Genomic DNA, 10,360 nt, shown 5'->3' on the forward strand with positions numbered 1-10,360 from the left:
TTTTAAGGTATAAATTTAAGTATCATTTTGTTTGCAAGATTTATTTTATTCGTTGCAATTAACTAATATTAAATTGTCAAACAGTCATCTTTGGGCACATTGTTAAAGTAATCATTAACTTTTGGCAAAAGCAATTTACAAAGAATATCCTGGTCTTATGGTCACCCCTCCTACCCTCCAAAGGTAGGCGTCACCTTGCATCAACCCCAAAGGTAGGCTGCACCTTACATCAACCCCAAAGCTAGGCTGCACCTTACATCCAAAATAGGTTCCAGTATTGAGCCTGATGATCCCACACCTGCAGCAAGAGGCTATGAATATATTTACTACTACTTGATGAGGCTTTTTGGAGAGAGCAGGGTCATTTTAAGAAGATCCTGAAATGGTTTGAGGATTTGGGGTGGTTAGGACGTAGGACTGGGATGAGGGTTCCCCAGTAAAGGCTTGTGTGGTTGGAACATTTGGAATTTCTTATGAGCTCACAATACGTAGGACAGAAAGAGAAAGGGGTGGTGTCGGAAGAGGGCTTGAAAGCAGTTAGCATCAAACATGAAAACTGCAGTCTGATTCTATTATGTTTCACTATTCTTACATTATAAAACTGTGCTTGGGTTGTTCTGACCTTGCGTTGTAGCCTGACTTGTGGTCCCCCCCAAATCTTTATGTTAATGCCCTAACCCCCAGTACCTCCGATGGGAATGCATTTGGAGACAGGGCCTTTATAAAGTTAAAATGGAGTCCTCAGGGTGGGGCTTAATTCAGTTTGACTGATGTCTTTATAGAAAGAGGAGATCATGACAAAGATGACATAGACAGAAGAATGACCTGGGAGGTCAAAGCAAGAAGGTGGCCAGCTGCAAACCAAGAAAGAGGCCTTGGAAGAAATTAAACTTTCTGACACCTTGATCTTGGGCGTTCATCCTTCAAAATTTTGTGAGAAGTGAAGTAAATACCTATTCTGTGGTGTTTTGCTGTGGCAGCCCCAGCAAGTGTATGCACCAGGACTGTCAGGCACGGCGTCCTGCTAAAAATCAACAGCATCCATCAATTCTTTGGGAAAAAACTTACCATTTCTGGGGGGACTCTATGTGGTTCAAAATGCATTCAAGGAAATGCAAATAAAAGCCATGATGAGAGACCACTGTCCACCTACTAAGACGGCTCAAATAGAAAACCCTAACATACCAAGTGTCAGCAAGAATTTCGAGCAACTCGAACAAAGGTTCATACACTGCTGGTTAAAAGTAAAATGGTATAGCCCTGGGCAATTAGTATACATTTACATACATATACATTATACCACCAATCAAGTGCATCCCTAGCTATTTCTCTAAGAAAATGAAACATTTGTTTCACAAAGATTTGCACTTGGATTTTCACAGTAGCTTTATTCCATCAGGAACAACTGAACTGTCCACCTGAAGACAGAACGTAAGGCTGGGAGACTGGAACGTGGGACGGAATGGGCATCAGATGTCATCCCTTCGCTCTTACAACCTCCTTGTAAAGAAAAGTTTGTGTGTAGGCTTTCTGTCATGATTCAGTACGTTCTGTCGATGGCCACCTCTGCTTAGGCATCGTGTGGTTAGTAGAAGACACTACAGTTATTTTAACAATGACCATTATCTAATCTCTTTTTTACTTCAGTAGTAAGAAAAGGATTATCTGCAATGGATAAAAGCCATGTTAGAGAAAAGCAGAGCATTTTACAAATGCATTGTATTACGAAGAGTGTCCTGGTCACAATGTAGGTCTTTAATTTGAGTCCTTGGACAAGACAACATACCAAAAGTTCTTTGATTCTTATCCTAATTCTGTTTGGTTCTATTTGTTGCCTCACAGGGACAGTTTCACAATTTCTCAAGGCCATTATAATGTCAAAGTGTAGCTTTCTAGGCTCCATCTGCTTTTGCTCCTACATCATAATAACACAACTGGGACCTGTTTTGAATGCTACTGACAGTTTGAGAATTCTGGCATATTATTTTGGATATTTCTGCTAATTTATGTCACCAAAATTACTGATTTGAGACTGAGCATTTGCCCACAGGCATTGCATAATTAATTTTTTATCAGTTACTTATTGCATTTATAGATTGAACTTGTTTTTCCTACCAAATTTTGAGATGTACTATTTGGTAATTAATCATAATCCCCTTAAAATGTAGTACAATGGTATAGAAACATTGTGGTTTAAGAATGACATTAAATCTGTGACTTTAATTTTCAGAGTTAACAAGATATGTTTTAGATAAAAGATTGAGACTGAGTTTATATAATTCACATCAATTCAGATTGGTCGGCTATTTCTTGATAATAAGTTAAGACAGTTGATAATTTTTTTCTTAAAGAAATATTATTTAAAATGTATTTACATAGTATAGATCTTCCAGGTAAAGAGTTCATTAATGGATTTATAATGAAAGTAATGGCTGGAAGTTAGACTTGTGTTCATATCTAGCCTCTTCTATTTGACACTAATATTTTGACAAGGCATAGGATTTCTTGGTTCATTTGTTGTCTTCTAAAAATCTGAATATAATGATAGAACCTCCATCTTATGGGTTTTATGCAATTCAAATGAGGTATTACATGCAAAGTTTGCAACAAAAATTATAGTAACCCTGTTTTTTAAAAACTCCATTCCAGGCATTGTGATACAAACAATTAGACATGAAGGTATTTAAGCAAATGCACTGGTAGCTAGATAAATCTATAGCAAACTTCAAAACAAGGAGATGAGGATGAACAGCCCTAATAAAGTGTAAATTAAGTACTAAATGCAGGTCAGGGTAGAGAGCTAGAGGTTCATCAAAGCTGAGTGCCTGTGTGATGTGAGGTGAGATGAAGTCAGGGGCGAAGTCACGAGGCAGGGAGCCAGACACTCGGGGTTAGGGGATGGTGACTCATGGAGTTGTTCAATTTCATGTAGGGTATTAGAATATGGAAATAATTTGAATCTGTTTTCTGCTTTCCCAAAATTCTCCAAATTTTGCAGAGTGACATTGGGTTACATGATGGAATTTGAAATAGATATACATACATACAGAGAAATAAACATAGATATACATACACACATATTTACACATACTCTATGATCTTTGAACATTGGAATTTATCAACATCACAATTTCATAAACTTCAAAAATATATAGCATTTTCACACCATTCTGCAATGATAACATAACCAGAAAAAAGTTGAAAAAGTACTGTCTTTATGGCTCAATGATAACATATGTTATTTTCTAGAAAGTGGGAAAAATGCATCTCAGCTACAAATATTTATTTCTACATGACTGCTGTCAATCCCAAGGGATGAAATTTTTTAAAACAGCTTTTGTCACAGGATATTTGGACAATATTATTTTAAAAATCAATATACTTTAAAAATGTATTAATCATTTAGAAATGGGTATATTTGAATAAGTTTTAAAATATAATATTTGGAAAATAAAATTAATATTTAATGGTCAGTAATTTTATCATTGTCCACACTTGTAGACTTAATAGATTTAATGACAATTAAAGGAGTTTTGTTAAGGTAAAATAAAATTTGATGAAATAAGTAAACTGGTCTGAAAACTTCCTTTAAAGCATTTAATGATACTATAAATTGAATAATTTTTGAAGCTACACTATTTTTGTGCTTTTTGTGCCTTATGTGTACTAAGCTTATTAAATAGTAGGACTGACATAATTGTAGGTACAGATTACATATTTTTGAAATAAATAAATGACACGTTAGCTGTGGAACATGTATTTCAGGAACCAAGTGGTGCAATTGTTTCCATTTTTTCATGAGATCTGGGTTGCAAAAACTACAGCATTAGCTGATGCATTTTTGCAGCCCTGTGTGGACATCAGTACATTCAGTACATCTCTTCTGGTTCAAATTGAATTCAATTAAATTTAATTCATTATTTTAATTGAAACTTTGTGTGGAGTTAGAAAGTAAAACAATTCTATAGACCGAGAAACTCAAGCTTACAGTTTGGCTGGGTCCCAACAACTAAAACGATGTCCTCTAATTAATAAGGGAAACTTTCTGATTCTATTGCCTTTTTCTGGGAAGTAATACTTTTTCTATTTTTCATCCAATAATAAAGCATACTGCTCAAGGAAAGTGAAATGCATTGCAATTACAACATGCGAAACTGAAAATAATCTAAACATTTTCTCATCTTGGTTTTAAACAGAGTCAACTTTCTTCAGTGGAAATATTCATATTAGAAGGATGAGAAAGCAAATTATTATATAACCAAATGATCAAATCTTCAGAATATTCCTTATATCAAAGAGGGCACAATAGGAAAGAAGTTTTAAAAACCAGATAACCTGAAATTACATAGTCAGCTCAATAAAACCCACTCACCACCATAGCATTAAGTACCAACATATGACCTGATAATTAGTATTTTGGTCTATGCTAATTATATAACCTTTAAAAAATGGAAAGGAAACGGTTTATACCAATCTTGCCATGAACATTTCCACAGTCAGTATTTACATCCTAAATGATAATCACAGCTGACAGATTTTGTTGTGATTTTAGCCATAAGGTAATTCACTTATTGCACCAAGCACTAAATATATATTTCTATTAAAAAAAAAAAGGAATTACATCAAAACATATCTGGAAAATTAAAACAATGTTCAAGTTGACTTAAGTTCCAAAAATATTACCACTTGTCAAAATTTCCCAGGCTATAGGCTGGGCACTGAAGAGTGTCTAGAATAGTGTCTTTTTTAGAAATTTAATTTAAGGGTCCAATTTACTTCTTTTTAAACTAAACATTTCTAAACTCTTATCAAACAAAATAGTCAAACAACAATGACAAATATTTTCACACACCCAGGCCACCCAGGAGAAGCAATATAATTGAGGTTTTCAGACTTCAGACTTACTTATACAGCGTGGTGTGTTCTCCCAGAGGTCCCCCAGTGAAGCGATACCGGTATTTTTTCTCTGGTTCTTGAAAGTATTCTAAATTAGAATGAGGCATTTTACATGATAAACTAGCAATTTAAAATGTTAAGTATATTTCACAGTTTACTGTGACTTCATGTGTACAAAGTCGTTTCAGGTCACCCTGAGAATGACTGAGCCTGAGAGCAACTGGAGGCTTTAACTATAAAGGGTTTTCCCTCCACCAGCTTTATACGGAATAATGACTTTTCGCAGGTTGCCTTGGCAATTATCTAACAGTTTGGCTCATTGACTTGAAGCTGGTCAAAAAGCCAATTTAATAAACTACAAAAATGTCTTTGGCTAAATGATGGTCTTAGATGAAGGCAATGGGAACCAGTGAAGTGGCTCTGATGACAGCCCTCAGTTCACGGTGCTTTGTCCCCAGTCCAACACAAGTGCCCTCCAGCTGCAAAGCTTCAGGTCACTCAGAGCAAACCCTTGACTTCAAAACAGGTTGCTATTTACCAAAAAGTAAGGCTTAAAGCATTTCAAGTATAATTGTTTTCTGTAGCCTTAAAAATATACCAATCACTTTTCCTGCATACAATTATATATAATGGTCTGGAATTTAAATATATATATATGCATATACACACACAAATTATATATATTTGTCCCCAAGAGGGGAAGTCTATCCAATAAATAATACATGTTCCATAAAGTGCTAAATTATGGTAAATCAATCAATATAGCAATCCATAACATCAATACATAACATTTGATAACTTTCTAGATTGTTTTCAAATGAATCTAGTTAACTGACACTGTATAAAAGTACATTCTGATTTGTGGTAGCTTAAAACATCAGTGATGTGTAACTTCTCACCATTCAGCAAACTGCCGGGACTTCTGTGCTGTTTTCACCTGCCCTTCCTCGTGCAGTTTTGAGGTGACAGGACTGGAAGCCAACACCTTTTTCTTGTAAATCTGGCAGTAAGTGTAGATAATTCCTTCGCAGTCTTCAGGTCTCTTTCCTGGGGCCTCTCGCCCTCTGGGAAGCTAGTCCAGTTTCCCACTGTGGGGTTTCAGGGAAGTGTTCCAAGACGGGAAGACTGAAAACGGCGAAGCTTCTTGCCACCTGGGCCCAGAACTTGCACAGCATCTTTTCTACTGTTTTCTGTCGGTAAATCCAGTCACTTGTTCAGGCAGATTCAATGAGAAGAGAAATACAGTCCAAATTTCATGAGACGAGCAGCAAAATCCCATTGTAAAAGAGCGTAGGAACCACTGGGCCCACTTTGAGAATACCGTAGTCTTCCTAAGTTTGCTCATAAACTGAGAAACAAATGTACCTAATATTTTCCCGACTTCTTCATCCATTCATCCGTCGGTGGACACTTAGGTTGCTTCCATGGCCTGGCTGTTGTAAATAGTGCTGCTGTGAACATGGGGATTCATGTATCTTTTCGAATTAGAGTTTTTGTCTCCTCTGGATATATGCCTAGAAGTGGGATTGCTGGATCCTATGGTAACTCTGTTTTTAGTTTTTAAAGAACATCCATACTGTTCTCCATAGTGGCTGCACAAATTTACATTCCCACCAACAGTGTAGGAGGGTTCCCTTTTCTCCACACCCTCTCTCCAGCGTTTATCATTTGTATACTTTTTGATGAAGGCCATTCTGACCCATGTGAGATGATAGATACCTCATTGTAGTTTTGATTTGCATTTCTCTAATAATTAGCGATGTTGAGCATCTTTTTATGTGCCTGTCGGCCATCTGGATGTCTTCTTTGGATAAATGGATACTTGGTATTCTGCTCATTTTTGATGGGGTTTTTTGATATTGATATTGATTTGTGTAAGCAGTTTGCATATTTTAGAAATTAAGCCCTTGCTGGCCTCATCACTTGTGAATATTTCCTCCCAGTCCCTAGGTTGTCTTTTAATTTTTTTTATAGTTCCCTTTGTTGTGCAAAAGCTTGTAAGTTTGATTAGGTCTCATTTGTTTATTTTTGCTCTTCTTTTGCCCTGGGATTCTAACTTTTGGACTATCTACCCAGAAGCCCTAACTAGCCAATTACTTCAAGTTATAACACACCCTTTCTCTGTGTGCCACCTAGTTCACAGCATTGATCTATTTCAAAACACTTTTCGTCAGTGTTCTCTCTGCTGATATTTTAAGTGATTTACTGGAGTAAACAGCAATCTATCAGTCATTAGATTAATCCTGTTTGATCATCTTTATAGACAATAATCCATTCTGTCTGGTCTACTTTTGTTTATAAAATGACTAGTTTAAAATGGGTAAAAAGTCCACGTAAGAGCAATAGCAAATTTAAATGCTTCTTTCAGGGACTGATACTGCACTCCCTATGTTCACGGTTAATGATCTAAACTTCATTAAAACCTTGCTGTAACCAACTGAGATGAATAACCAAAGATAATCAGGTTTGGAATGATATCCATATACCGCCCGTGAGAGGCGACTTCACATTTCCATCCAGGGAGATAATTGGGCCAAGGGTATAGATTTTCCACTTTACCCTAAATTGGAATTAACATTAGATTAGGAAACAAAGAAAGTAAATTAAATCATGAAAGCAATTGCGCTGAGATTCTACCGTAGCAGGCAAAGCGGAATATGTCATCTCACTTCCTCTCTGAGAATTTATTTTGTTGCCAAACTGTGTCCCCTTTATCCCAAAGAGGTCTTTCTTGCTTTGTGTACTAGACATAGAACAAAATAACAAAATTACTTGCTCCCATGTACAACCCAGAAACGGGACATACATATATTACTGAGTGGCTAGATATCCGTATCAGTTAAATTATTTAAATTTTTCCCCATAAATAGTTATATAAGAATTCAGGGAAAAAAAACATTCTAGACAATTGTATTTACCTATTTATTTTTATTTAGTTTCAACTGAATGAAAAGTTTTCAACAGTATATTCTTGACATTGGGCTAAGCCTGGTTTTCAAAATATAAACTGTTTCCCTAACTTCTAATGAGTCACTTTATTTCTTTTTTATTAACTATTTGAGTCTGATTTGAATGTGAGGTTCGCAATGTTTGGGGCTTATGTACATATTTGGTATAGTTCCAAGAAATCAATTTCTCTTTCATTCCTCTGTGCCCGTAGGTATGTCCGTACTTTGAAGTCGTTTTATAGAGGAAGCAGCCACCATTTTCCCTGATTTCTCTGGAATCAGAGGGCAGGTTTTATTTGCCTAGAAACGGTGAATGTTTTGCTTTGGATCATTTAACTAGAGAAATAATTTGACTTTCTAACTTAATAACTATTCAAAAAATTCAGTTACACTTTTTAAAAGATGGTATATAAAATATAATTTTTCCTTTAAAGAACTCTGTTATTTCCTATGGGACTGTCTCTAATCACCACTAAACACAGGTAACCAAGGTTAAAGGGAATGTTTGACTAAAACGGAGAAATTTTACATATATACATCACTTTATGTAATTGATTCCACCCACTCCCTGAGTGAGGTTTTTAAATAATGTGTATTTTAAAAATTAAGATATGTTTTTAAACGGCAATGAAACCAGCTTTCTCCCTGCCAAAGCAAATAGAACAGAGACAGCAGATAACCTAGCATTTGTTTTTTTTGTATAAAAAACTCTCAGTAATGTCTTAAAAATAGCCATTGTTATAGAAAAACATAGAGAGATCATAGAAGATTACCTGTAAATTTAATTTGACACTTAAAACTGCTATTATTTACTTTAGATTGTTAATAGAGTCCTATGAATTTTAGATTCATAGCAGGAAACATTTAGTAGCTTGAAATAAAGACTACTATTATTATTTTTATGGAGACCTTTTTATTGAAGTACAGTTGACTTATAATATTAGATTAGTTTCTGATATACAACATAGTGATTCAATATTTTTATAAATTATACCCTACATAAAGTTATAAAATATTGATTATATCCCTTGTGCTAAACATTACATCTTCATAACTTTTTATTTTATAACTAGTAATTTGTATCTCTTACTCCCTTTCTGCCTTCACACTCCACACCCCACACCTCTCCACTCTGGTAACCACTAGTTTGTTATCTGTATCTGTGAGCCTGTTTCGGTTTTGTTATATTTGTTCATGCTTTTAAGATTTTTTAGATTCCACATGTAAGTGAAAAAGCACAACGTGCTCTTTGGCATCGGTTACCACGATATATATTTTTTTTTGGCTCTTTCTCCTCAGAAGAGAGAAACAAAAGGAAAAATAAACAAATGAGACCTAAGCAAAGTTAAAAGCTTTTGAAACAAAAGAAAAAGAAAAAAAGAAAAAGAAAAAGACGAAAAAAGAAAAAAATAAAAGCTTTTGCACAGGGAAGGAAACCGTCAACACAATGAAAAAGGAAGCGAACAGAATAGAAGAAGATATTTGCAAATGACATGTCTGATGAAGGATTAATATCCAAAATATATAAAACCCATGTCATTCAATAGCAATAAAACAAACAACCTGATATAAAAATTGGGAAAAGGCATTTTCCCAAAGACACAGAGATGGCCAACAGGCACATGAGGAGATGCTTATTTACCATCACTGGTCATGAGGGAAATGCAAGTTAACCGACAACGAGGTATCATCGCATACCTTTCAGAACGGCTAATATCAAAAAGACAAGAAATAACAAGTACTGGAGAGGATGTGGAGAAAAGGGGGCCCTAGTACACTGTTAATGGGGATGTAAATTGGTACAATCACTACAGAAAACAGTATGGAAGTTCCTGAAAACATTAAAAATAGAACTGCCATGTTATCAGCAATTCTACTCCTGATTATTCAAAGCAAATTAAAACACTAATTTGAAAATATATGAACCTCAATGTTCGTAGCAGCATTATTTATAAGAGCCAGTATATGAAAGTATTGGTTTTTTTTACAGTAGCTAGACATTTAGGGTTTCTCAACTGGAAATGGCTATCTTACATTTCAGTGTTAGTAATTCTATGTATCATTTTCTGCAAGGTTCTTTTGACCTGTTATGCCCTCTGTTTGGTGGAACAACCATCTGTTGTGTTCTAACCAGGCTCCCTGACGCCTACCTTACCTGCCTGGGCTTCCTAGTACAGTCATAGGCTGATGCAGCCCAAGAACAGTAACAGTAAGTATTTAATATTCAAGATCAACAGTAATGGCCTGCCTTTATGTGCTGTATTAGAGCTCTGTAAAGTTTTTTCATAGCATGTTATCCAGCCCGACACCTGCCTTTGTGTTGCAAGTAAAGTGCTATTAAAGCTTTAAAATTAGACTGAGTCTCAGCAAGTTAAGAGAACTTACCTGGTATCACAGGACAAGGTGGAAAAACAGAGAGTCCACTGACATTCTCAGATGAATTTGTTCATTCTAAAACCCATGCCCATGCTGTCTCTGAGAGAAGAGAGAAACAGAGACAGAGAAAGAAAGGGAAT

The 10,360-nt window shown here is 35.5% G+C and overlaps 1 long non-coding RNA gene across 1 annotated transcript in view; it reads right to left on the reverse strand.

Moving 5' to 3' along the window:
• The window catches only part of LOC135322725 (uncharacterized), a 37,464-nt gene extending 32,385 nt beyond the window's left edge, over positions 1-5,079 (reverse strand). Inside the window, exon 1 of the long non-coding RNA XR_010383496.1 lies at positions 4,906-5,079. This is a non-coding gene — a long non-coding RNA (uncharacterized LOC135322725). The remainder of the gene's footprint in view (positions 1-4,905) is intronic.
• Between the last annotated feature and the right edge of the window lie 5,281 nt (positions 5,080-10,360).

The sequence above is a fragment of the Camelus dromedarius genome, chromosome 13, assembly GCF_036321535.1.
Source record: "Camelus dromedarius isolate mCamDro1 chromosome 13, mCamDro1.pat, whole genome shotgun sequence".
Lineage (NCBI taxonomy): Eukaryota > Metazoa > Chordata > Mammalia > Artiodactyla > Camelidae > Camelus > Camelus dromedarius.